Source organism: Pungitius pungitius, chromosome 18, assembly GCF_949316345.1.
Source record: "Pungitius pungitius chromosome 18, fPunPun2.1, whole genome shotgun sequence".
Taxonomy (NCBI): domain Eukaryota; kingdom Metazoa; phylum Chordata; class Actinopteri; order Perciformes; family Gasterosteidae; genus Pungitius; species Pungitius pungitius.
In genome coordinates, this window is record NC_084917.1 from 6,064,792 (window position 1) to 6,077,645 (window position 12,854).

Genomic DNA, 12,854 nt, shown 5'->3' on the forward strand with positions numbered 1-12,854 from the left:
AATAATAGAGCCACTGCAGAAGCCAATGCTCTGTTACAGTCATCTAATCATTCTAACATAAAACTGAATGAATTTCCAGAAACAAAGTGACATAACGTGATCAAAAGACACGGAAATGAAAGAGGACGAAAGATCTCGGGGGAATCGGGATTGAACCCACGTTGGATTCAACAGCATCGCAAGGAAGAAAAAAAAGAAAATGGCAAGATGGACAAATGGGAAAGTCACACACAGCCCTCGAATCTGTGGTTGTGATTACGGGGGGGTTGGGAGGGGCGGGGGGGGGGGGACAAATGAGAAACACACACATTCAGAGAGAGAAAGAGACCGCGTTCCAGTGAAGAAATCTCTTGTACTTGTAAATCTGCAAACAACATGTGATATCCAGACGTGCAACTATTTATGAATCAGAGAACCTCAAAGTTAGGAGTCTGACACATGCCACCACTCTCGCTCCTTCTCTAACACACACACACACACACACACATGTTGTGGTTTAACTCCTCAAAGTCTATTGTTACAAAATGAAGTTTCCTTTGGGTGAATTTATGTGCGTGCGTGCGTGTGTACTGTATACAGTAAAATGTGTACGAGAAAAGAGGGATAGCCAAAAATAGTGAGGCTCTTTAAATATTGATAAAAACACACACTCACATGAATACACACACACACACACACACACTGCTTTGGTAGCAAACAGCACCTTTGAACATAGTCTCTAACTAACCTTAAAACCATCTGGATAGCTAACCACGGGCGTGCCCTGCCCAAGCCAGTATGTGTGTGTCTGTGTGTGTGTGTGTGTGTGTGCATGTGTGTGTGTGTTACAGAAAGAGAAAACGAGCGAGATGGAGACGGGGGTTGTGTGTGTGTGACCAAACTCCTTCATCAAAGGATTTATGACCTGTGCAGCCAAATGCTCATATCCCCTAACTCCATGTAAAAACTCTCTCACACACACACAGACACACACACACACGCACCCACGCACACACACACACACACACACACACATCCAGGTGTCCACTATGCAAAAAAATAAAAATAAAAACCAAATAAGCCTTCGACTCAGGCTGCTGACATCATCATTTATGGGGCAAAGAGGTCCTGTCCTCTGTCTCTAAGTCTGCACTTTTTTCTTGCTCTCTCTTCTTTTTTTTACCCCCCCCCTCCCCCTTCGCTTGTTTCCTCGCTCTCTTGCTTCCCCTCACCCTGGGAGTGAGCAACCTTGGACTGATTCATACATTTTCCTCTCCTCTGGCCAGTAAATCGAGTCAGGAGAGTTGGAAAGGCAGAAGGATGAAGGGGGGGGGAGCACGATGTGGGAAAAGTACAGAGAAACTAAACTAAAGCAGAAGAGAAAAGCCGCAAATTGTAAAATAAAACAAGCTAGATACAATAATAGTACGACGCATTGTAAAATGTATGTATTTTTTGTTACTGTTACTTTTAAACCGCAACCAAGAATCGCCAGAGAATGAATACGACAAATGACAAAGACGAGTATTGCTAGAAAATTGTTTCTCTCCTTCTGAGAGATTATTGGGTTTTCCGCGTGTGTCCGCGTGTGTGTAGTTGTGTCGAAGGACGTCTGGAGTTGAGTGCTTTCCCATATGCTCCCATAAAAGCCAGCCGGCAAAGGCTGGACCAAACGTACAGATTTCTGACATTATGCACGCACACGGGGACGAATGAGAAAACAAGCTCAAGCATCCAGATACACACATGATATGCATTAGCTATATGAGATACGCAGGAATGAAGCACACGCACACACACACACACACACGCACGCACTTCATTTGACCTTTATCCGCCGCAGTTTTACTTGCATTGTGAATCAACCTCCAGCAGACAGACGGGCAGCGAGGCGCACGCTGCAGTGAGGTATGAGTGTGTGATGGCTGAACCGTCGGGGGACTTCCCTTCTGTTTGCAATAATCACAATGGAAACGCAGAGGGTTTTTTTGCTGCTATTTAATGCTCTCGTGTGTGTGTGTCCCTGCGGTTGTAATCGATATGCAGCAGAAGATTTGTGAATGCAGGAGAGCAACCCGGTTGGGGGGAACACTGCCTTGGTTGGACTTTAACTTGATTTAGTGTAAAAGCAAATGCCACCAAGTCCTTTTGTTTGTTGAATCCCCGAAATACTTCTTGAGTTTTGATTAAAGTACTCAAGTCTCTGTTGTATTTGAGTCATGAAAGACACGTTTATCATAAACCAGCAGGGATGTGATTTCAGTCCTAGCTAGTTTAATAAATTCAGACTTGGTTAATTTTTTTTTTTTTTACAACAACCACGAGCAAAAGGAGGTTAAAAAGTCAAGAGCATTTTTATACTTTAAAGAGAGAAGTTGTCTGAATACTAGTTCCTAAAATCATCCTCCACCACGTTGGAAGGGTTTAATAAATTATGAAAGGCTTAAAGCCCTCATTGTTAGTTGGGAAAGTGTGTCTTTTAAAAGCCGGGCGACCTGACCCTTTAACCTGGGATACTGGGTTTGAAACCTTTTGTCTGAACCTCTACACACACACACACACACACACACACACACACACTCAGCAGGCGGTGCTCTCAGTAGTTAACCTGCGGTGTTTGGAGCGGAGTGTGAGCAAAGTACTTTCCATGGTTTTATTTTTCTAGTGAGTAATAGCAGGCTCATTATGAGAAGCCAGAGGAAGTTCACTTCTGGATTCATAAAGGCATTTCACCACTCACACTGCGCACCGTCCAAAAAAACGTCTCAAAGTCTCAAACGCTAATTCCAAATGTGGATGAAATATGGCCTCACACACACACAGACACAGGCACACACACAGAAATGCTACAGTGTGTAAAAAAACACACACACACACACACACACACACACACACACACACACAAGGGGACTGTGCGCAAACCATATCCAATTAACAAATCTAGTGAGTGTTTTGGTGGGCGAAACCAAGAAGATAGGCGTTAACTGCATCCATGTTGTTTTAAAGCGCTGCGTGTCTTAATGTGTATACGTGTGTGTGTGTGTGTGTGTGTGTGTGTGTGCGTGTGATGTGTGTGTGTGATGTGCATGCTGATGGGAGCCTGATAGAAAAGTCCTGGTGACTTGGGCCATGCATCAAAGGGCTGCAGAGAAGCCGCACGGCATCTGGGAGCAATAACGCTGCCTCTAACCCTTCATTACCACAAAGACTGGGCCCTGGGTGGCAGCCAACGGCAATTTTCACAACCCTCCTCCTCACCTCCCTTCGGTTTTCTTTCCCTCCTTTCTTCTACCATTCCCCTATTGCGTTCTGGCTTGGACCAAAAAAAGAAGAGAAAAAAAAAATGGGACGCAGAACATTTCTGTAAGTCGAAAAGACATGAAAAGGGAAGGGACTTGTGTTTGAAGCGTTTTGTTCCGCGTCGATCTAAAAGTAGACTAGTTTGGTCAAATTAATGCACACAGAGCTTTTGGATAAGTAGGTTGGTTACTTCTTGGAAGAGGTTTATTTTATTTTCGCTGAGGCTACTTTATAATCACAAATCTGTGAGTATCACGTCTTTTTGCCGTGATTTGACCTCACGCCGACTTCATCTAAAGCGAGGACCCGTGCTGCTGATATTTAAATAAATGCATGATTGGGAACAGCTCGATTGGAGCTATTCTGGAACGAAGTGTTAGAACACAGCTGTTGGTGACTCATCGACCAACAGTGTTGCGCAATAACGCTGATAACGAACCAGCTCGGGCAGCGCGCCAGTGTCCACCACTTCTTTGCATATCCTGGGAAGTGCCTCTCGATAACAGGGCAGACACAAACGTTTCCAACAAATCGAGTCCCCAAACGCCCCCCCCCCCCCCCGATAAAAAGATGTATACATTTTGTGCGAGTGGGAGTGGGAACGTATGACATGTTTTCGTCTGGCAGGTGGAACTCGCTTTTCGTGGCTTATTTTCTTTTGGCTCCCAAATGTTTAGCCTCCGCTCACTCTAGGAAAAAGTGTCGGCCTCAGCGCTCGGCCCGGCTCCCCCTGTGGGAACGAGCACAAAAACGCAAATAAACTCCTTCGCGGGGGAAAGGAAACGTCCGCTGGACAATGACACATTCAGCCGCTCGGGGGGGGTAGGGGATGGAGGGGGGGGGGGGGATTACCTTCCTGTTTAGCAGCTAATTGCCAAGCGGTTAATTACGTGCCCTGCGTTTACTTCTGCAGAAAGGTCAGTCAAACAACCCAGAGGCCGGCTTGGGACATGTGATCAATCACCGGTGACCACCAGAGAGTAAAAAGAAAGACAGAAAGAAGGGGCGGGGGGGGGGCAGGGGGGGGGTCCGCTAACCACACAAACACGTCCGAGGACTTCTGTCTGATGGGAGGCCAAAGCTGCGGTCGACTGCTTCCTTTAAAGTCAGCTGAGTCCAAGTGTCCAGATATAGTGTAGATATTTATATATACATATAATAATAAATTAATACTTTTTTATAGCGCTTTTCTGGGTACACAAAGACGCTTTACAGTGTAAATCTAAGTAAGGGAAACGTACAGATAGGAGAATGAGACAGAAACACTAAATATACAATGGCTATGTGTTCAGATGCATGTGTGCGTGCGTCTTGTTTGCAGGTATTTTCAGGTGCAAGAAGGGGGAGAAGAAAAACATTCACATCGGAGATAAACATGTGCAGTTGGAAATACAATGAGGTAAAACGTTTACATGTGTAAAAACCAACATGAAGTTGCACAGAGGGTGAAACCTTTTACTGAAGGTAAATTTATGTTTTATAGAGTTCTAAGACAAATTTGCGGTATTTTACAGATGCAGAATTTTGGGGATACTGGGCGCGAGCTAATCCTTATTTTTGTTTTCCTGTTTCTTTCATCCTTTCATTGTTCGGAAATGTGTGATCCAAATCTGTAAATCTTAAACGGCTTTAGTTTAAAAAGAATTAATAGGAAAATGAACTGCCAGGACATAAAATTTGCACTTCTAAATCAAATTTGTTCTGCATAAACAAAGGGTGTGTTTGGAAAAAAAAATACTTTTATGACTTCATTTTGCCAATTATGGGCAGGTCCAAGGGTGCAGTTTTTTTAATGTTCACTTTACACATTTACAGTAAATTTTTTAAAACAAAAATCTCTCACTTATGTCAAGGTAGAAGATGTACCACACCACCGAGTAAAGTTCACCTCACGTGTTCTCACACACACGCAGCAATCTTTAAATGTCTGTCGATCCTTCTTCAAAGCGCGCAGAGCCTGCACAGCCTCACATGCACATAACAAAATGACAAACTACATAAACACACACATACATTCACACATGCAGGGGTAGATAAAGCATGTAAAAAGACACCGAGGGAACAAGCGTGGTTTCTTTTTATCTGGGTCTGCTTGGTTATAATCCCTGGCTTTGTCTCCCTTATGCTTTCTGTATCGACATCATGTTCTGGACATACAAGGAACAATCTGGAAAAATTATAAGACAAACACACATTAATCATCTATCTCATCAGTCAGGCGGGATAAACTAAACACCCTGTGTACCTCCTCGGCCCAATGTAACTCTCCTAAATATATAACCTACTTGTGTTTTCACAATGAGGCGATTTATTCATCTCTGCTTTTAGTGCCACTGTTAACAAGTTTTCTGCTAAAAAAAAAAGTTTCTCACATTGGATCCATTCTCTTCCAAAGCTCCAAAATGCAGTTCCTCTAAAATCCCATTTGGGCTCTGAACCTCTCACGTGTTTTCAGTTACAACATTCAAATTCCTCAGAGCTATAATATAATCTATGTTACATCACTCTGGATAAGTCTATGAAAAAAGTAAAGAAAATGGTGTAGCTAAACCACTGTGTCACTCTATATGAAGTAGTCAAAGATCATGAAATACCAACACTGAAAGAAAGAAAAAGCGTCTTTTTTCCTTCAGAATTGATACTAAACATTTTGAGGATGGTTCTTCACTGAGCTTTCTTCTGTAAAAGGTTGAATGCATGACTTGTATTTGTGATTTGTGTGTTTTCACATTGTAATGTATCTAACTTTTATTTAAAGAATAATTTGAGAATGTCTTCGGCCACTAGATTTTGTGCACACCGCTATGATTTTGGAAAATATCTGAAATATGCCGGACCATTTCTTCAGATTTTCTCTTCAACAAAGAATGAATAATAAAACGATACTTTGAGGGGGAAAGAAAATCAAACCAAAATCAATTGTGGTTGACATTCATGTTAATCAACAAGGATGATGGCGATAGTACATGCCATCCCTATTTAGAAAACTATTTGTAGTTCTGTAACTGATTACACATACATGAAATACAGGGGGATCACTTTCATGGGTTTGGTTTCACACAAATACACAGGATGGTGTTCCCAAGCATTTAGCCCCGCCACAGTAATTCAAACACTTGGAAAATATCATCAAACCCCATTAAAAACTGACAGCCGCTGGCTTTGATCAAATGTCAAAAAACACAACGATGGGAGAGAAACTCAAGGTTCTTCATGAAAGTATTAACCAGCAGCATGTCATGAAAACACAGAATAGTATGGAATCACAGTACACACGTGTGTGTGTGTGTGTGTGTGTGTGTGTGTGTGTGTGTGTGTGTGTGTGTGTGTGTGCGCGCATATTTTGAGTAGAGAGGGCTGCCTGCCTGGTCATCTAAACAGTGGAAACAATGTTGGTGCGACCGCAGCGCTCCCCCCACCCAACGCATTAACACGCGCTCATTCCAGCCCCTAAACTCAAAACCTAACAGCAACAATGAAGATGATTAGTTCTCTTGCTGGCTTGTTTCTCAGCTACGTTTCTTATACATTTGCTGAAGCAACCCGCTCACCGGGCATCATTTCTGCTGCTTTTTCGCCCCCCCCCCCCCGCCCATTTTCAAGCTGCTTCACTCTTTCATCTCCACTTTCCTCACATCCCCCCATCTCTGCTAGTAATGCTGACTCGTCTCTCCCTGGACTTTGCCTGCTTTGATTTGGAGCTCAGAAACCATAGCTAAAACAAACATAAGGCCTTGGCCACCTCTGGAAACGCACACACACACACACACACACACACACACACACACACACACACCTGGAAACACTAGCATTGATTAGTCGTGTCTGCCAGCGGTAAGAAAGAAACCAAAATGTGTGTGTGAGTGTGTGTGTGTGTGTGTGTGGGTGTGTGAAACGAATAAGGTGAATGAGGCAAACTTTGACTACTTGTGTAGCAACTATTCCTTCGCGTCTACTTATACACACACACGCACACACACACACACACACACACACACACACTGACTCCTTTTCTCTGGTTCTGATTTGCCAGTAGTATGTCACCCTTCAACAGCACCCCCCACCCCACCTCCATGTGTGTGTGTGTGTGTGTGTGCGTGTGCGTGTGCGTGTGTGTGTGTGTGCATGTGTGTGTGTTAGACTGCAGAGCTGCATAAAGGGCCCTTTATTCCAGTCGGACAGGGAGAGGAAATCAGCTTTAGATGTAAAAACAGAGGGACCAAGAGAGAGATGGAGACCACAGGGCTGCACATCTGGAGTTGTTACAGGGCTTCCTCACGCTTGCCAAGAAACGCCGACATTCCTGCCCTCGCTACAAAGACCATGGAGCCTGAGCTCTCCCTCCTACACACACACACACACACACACACACACACATCCATCACTTAAAAGACACATATACACTCGAGTGTACCATGAGTGGCGATGTGCACACACACCAAATGGAAGGGACGAACATGCACAAGGTTTACGAAACTCATCCAGGCCTCTGCGTGAGACGTCCTCCCCTCGGCCCACATGCACTTACACTAAAAGGCTCCGTCCCTCGGCATCCAACCCTCCGCTCTCTTTGCAAACTTTGCTACTCGCTCGCCAGCCGAATTCGTTTCACTTCCTGTTCACCTTTGACCTTCCACTTTCTCCCCAAAAAGCCAGAGAAGAAAAACGGAAAGAGAGGGTGAAAAAAAAAAAAAAAAAAAAAGAAGCCAGACAGAGGGAGGGGAGAGAGGAAGAAGAGAGGAAAAATGGGGGGCCTGGCGAGCTCCTCCTCTTTCACTCTCCATATCTCCTCTCTCTCGCCTTCCTTTTTTCTCCTTCTGTCTCTTAAAGGGGAAACTTGATGGCCAGTCCTTTGCCACGTCGAGACTCCAGCCGGTCCACGTTGCTCTCTCTGCCGGAGTGGCTTTTTTTTTTTTTTCTTTCAGGAAAACTCTGGTAGACAAATCCAAGCGACTGCGAATTGACATTTGAACGCCATCGACGGCGTCTCGCCCTCAGCGGTGCAGCGGGCGTTGAATGAAAGGGATGTTGGGCGATGAATCGGGGGGGGGGGCTACCCCGTCGAGAAGGAGACAAAACAAACATCATCCGAGAAGAGGAGAAAGACAGCGAGAAGTGTCGGGGGAAAGAAAAAAAAAGAGGAGATGGTTCGAGTCGCAGGTATCACCTCCGAAAGGAGACATTTTCTTTGCATGAGTGAAGCAGACACAGGTTTAAGTTTCCCAGGGCTTTAGGGGGAAGTGTTGGGTCGGATTTAGTAGGATCTCAGCTGACCACAACTATTCACTGCTAAGTTTCTCACCCTGACAGATCGAGAGCACTCGGGAGATGCAAAGAAGCGGCTTCGGGTCGTTTCTGTCTTTTTTTTACTGACAGCTTCATCTCAACAGTTTTTTATTTTTTAAACTGTAAACATTGCGGAAAAAAAAAATACCCGGAAATGTTTTTATTTAGTCTTGCCCCGAGGGGTCAGCCAAGTTTAGGTTGCACAAATGTGCGCTACGTGGGGTATGACCCCTGTGTGTGTGTGTGTGTGTTTGTGGTAAGATATTTGTGCTGTTCTCTCTCAATCTGTTTGTCGTCAGCATTGATCCATTTTCAGAAAACAGGCCTGCAAAGGCCCTTCCCAAGAGAATGGCTCACAGGGTGTTTTTTTTTTTTAGCGTCTTTGAGCAACAAATGGTTTCTCGGGGTGATTCGGCCAACTAAATCCAAAAATACAGACAATCCACTGAATGAGACAAAACTTCAATGGATGCGTTACACTTCCGCATCAGAGCTCCATCTGGAATGCTCGCTTTTCACGGCGGGAAAAAAAAGGAGGGAATTTTTATAGAATCCGTCAATCAGCTGCTATCACCTCTGTTTAACCTCTCTCACTCCTCCACCTCCCCTTTCCTCCACCTCCCTGCCCGGGCCTCTTCACCCATCTCTCACATGCTGTTTCTCCTCCAGCCCGCACAATCAGGCCCGATCAGCACTTTGTAGCCCTCGAGACTATGAGAGCAGAAGAATCTGGACTCAAAAGTCAAATACTTGAACCGCAGTGAGTATAGCTCAGTGTGTGTGCGTGTGTGTGTATTCTGGTACCTTTATACTGAATGTGGGAGCTGATCTGCGCGTGCACGAGGAAAACCTTCTCCACGGCATCCTTTAGTCGCCCAGCCCGCCTGCCCAGTGTTCAGACTACCTGTTCAGGAAGTAGTGGTTGTACAGTAGTCTGCACATTGGTTAGGCTGGCCGGGGAAGCACGGGACGACTCGCAGGGTCCGAAAGAGGGATAAGAAAGACAGCGAGGGCGCTCCAGGGGGGCCTCCTCTGCAGGCTCCAGAGCATTTAAGCTCCACGGAACAGGCGGCACCGCGCCTCGCACATCTGGACAGGGAAAGGCACGGGCCTAAATAAAGCACCCAAAGGCTCCACCGCAGAGGCTTGGCCCTCCCATACGGGTGACAGATACACAAGTCCCGAATTATTTTTAAATCTGTTTACCGAGGACTGAGGCCACAGTTTATTGTGATGTATTTACAGTCTATGTAGTGTTGTATTATCTCATTATCTGCTGGGATTAAGATCTGATGAACTGTATAATTGTTTAAAATGGATGAAATAAAAATGTTTGGATATCAATTTGATGTTGTTTCTATTTGTCTTTTCTCAAGTTATAAATTCACAGAAATGCACATTCAAAGAAATGGGAAATTCCATATAAACCTACATAATAAGTGACAGTTGCATGATATTAACACACGGTTGTTTTATTTTTCTTCAAAACCAAAAGAACTACTTGACTGAGAACTGAACATGTGCCCGAAACGATGACTAAAAGAACACAGCATCACACTGACATCTTGAACCAAATATATACAATTAAATCTCTGCTTTCACTGCACCAGCCTCACCTCAAATGACCACGTAATGTGCAGCCGGGCAGGGAGACACCAGACAAAAAGGTTGAAACAGAAGCCACTCTGTCATTGTCTATTCGCCATTCTACTCTTTAGTAAAGCCCCCCCCCAAAAAAAAAGCTTTGCGGCTTCAGTGTTTGTAAGTGTCGTCAAGTATAACATTACAACCTGTTTTCCATTGTGCTGTGTTTTTTTTTTTTTCTTCTACCACTTTATCAGAGCCGCAGTGGGTCTTGCGGCCCGGCTGTGTTTGATAAAGCGGGACCCACGGCGGGCGTGGACACGTCTCGAACTCCCTCCACCTCCCTGGGACACAAAGCAAAGGTGGAGCGCGGCAGCATTCACACGGCGTCCCATCGCAGAGCCTCGTCTGCTGGAATGGAAACCGCAAGCCAACCTGTTTCCATTTAGAGCCCTGCCCCAATGTCACAGCCCCGGGAGCGTGCACACAAGCGCATTTTAGCGCAACCACACACACACACACACACACACACACGCAGAGGGTAAAAAAAAAAACACACGCCGTGTGGCAGTGGAGTTTCTGGGGAGTGCGTTGAAAGCAGGAGTCGGCCGTTTCCCCCCCAGGATGTTTACAGCTGGGATCACCAGGCTAGTCTGGCTTTCTGGCAGCTTTACAGCGGGAGCAGGGAAACCCGGACACACACACACACACACTTAAATAGCCTAAAGGGGCACCCATAATACAGCCACTGAAAGGACAGGCTGCCAGTCTGTGTGCAAAAGGTCTACATGTAAATGTATGAATTTGGTGCTAACAATGAATGAAGATCACATGTGCAGGCAGTTTATGAAATCCCAGTTGTGTGGTTTCTTTTTTTATGCACATTTGTGTTTTCTCTTCAACCTCACTTGCACTCTGCTTTGGGAAGCTACAGAGTAGCCTGATTCAAAGAATTGGCATGTCCTGTGGTAATACAGACCAGAAGGTTTCCAGGCACCACACACGCACACACACACACACACACACACACTAACCAAAACATCCTGGCACCACTACTTGGGTTGAAAGTTATTATTAGTGTCTGGGGGTGGTGTGTGTGCGTGTGTGTGTGTGTGTGTGTGTGTGTGCGTGTGTGTGTGTGTGTGTGTGTGCGTGTGTGTGTGTGTGTGTGTGTGTGTGTGTGTGTGTGTGTGTGTGTGTGCGTGTGTGTCTGTGCGTGCGTGTGTGTGTGCGTGTGTGTGTGCGTGTGTGTGTATGTGTGTGTGTACTTTACCAGGCTGAGGCAAGGGTTTTCCCCCATGACGAGAGGCAGTCAATAAAACGGTGCTGTGCTGTTTTGCGAGTTGGTGTAAAGAAATTAAATGAAATGTCTGTGTGTAAATGCAAAAGCTGCAGGAAAAGATGCACATATGTCTCTGTTCTCTTGTTTATTTTGGCCAAGTATCCATCCAGGTGCACATGTGAGTATAAGCCCTAATGAGTACTCTAACTCTAACACTGCGTGTGCGCGCGCGCGCGGGCGTGTGTGTGTGTGTGTGTGTGTGTGTGTGACTGGACTATGTAACATGTTGAGCTTGGATTGAAAACTAAATGGAAAGTTTCTTTTTTAATTATTTAAACAACTTACAGCACCCTTAAGCCTCTGTGCTGAGCTCTAACACCAGCAGCATATGTTGGTTTTGTGTCTCGCCCCACCCTCGCAGTTTCACGTTCAGAATAAATATACGGTACAAGAAGCGAGGGGAAAGAAGGCGACAGGAGAAAGGGAGAAGGTGACAAGGAAAGAGTGAGACAGAAAGAGAACGAAGAGGCCGATGACGGGAGGATGAAGAAATGTTTCCTCTCTTTTGGGGATAGACTTTTGAGGATGAATGAGGGAGCGATGCTAAATTAGTAATATTAGGATACAAAATCAGAACTTCCACCCAAACCTTTTCTCCTCCATGCTTATATCCCTGACTCCACACCCCCCCCCCCCCCCCCCCCCTTCACATGGTACTTGTTACGGCTGCTGCTAACCAGCTAACAAGAGCCGCTCCTGCCTCCTCCTCTCTCCCCCCCGACAACCCGGCCCCTCCCCTACTCTGTGCCCCTTCTTTGAAATGAAGGTTATTCGAAGCAGCTTGTGTGTGTGTGTCCGTGTGTGTGTCTAGGTGTGTGTGTGTGTGTAATTGGGAACAGGGCAGGGCAGGGGGCTCTGGTATGCACATGTGTGTGCCAGCTTTGGTGTTTGACATGCTGGGGGGTCCTGACTCTTTGCAAAGGCCTTCTTCATTCTCAACACACACACATACACACACATACGCACACACACACACACACACACACACACACACACACACACACACCCTTATGTCAACGGCTGTGGCAAAGGCCTGGAGACAGTGAGATTGTGGCTAGCTCCTAATAGCTCTGCAAAGCATCATGGGATACCGCTTTGACCAGTTGCCCCAGTAAGCAGCGGGGGTCAAATTAGCTTGGAACAGAAAGTGGAAAAGAAACTGTCTGGTGGAAGCACGTGGAGAGTAAACACATTCAGCTGAAATTATAGCTCTGGTTTGGCAAATTGTTGGAAAATAGAAAAAAAGTGATGTTGTTACAATGATTCAGTCATGCGGGGTGAAGTCTCAGGTTGTGTAGTAACAGTATCACAGTAAAATGTAAGGTTCCAGTGTAGCACATAATAACAGTCAGAGTCAAAATTT

General features: G+C 45.4%; 1 protein-coding gene across 8 annotated transcripts in view; it reads right to left on the reverse strand.

The window, feature by feature from the left end:
* Positions 1–12,854, reverse strand: part of dnm1a (dynamin 1a) — a 37,483-nt gene that overhangs the window by 4,031 nt on the left and 20,598 nt on the right. The window lies entirely within an intron of this gene.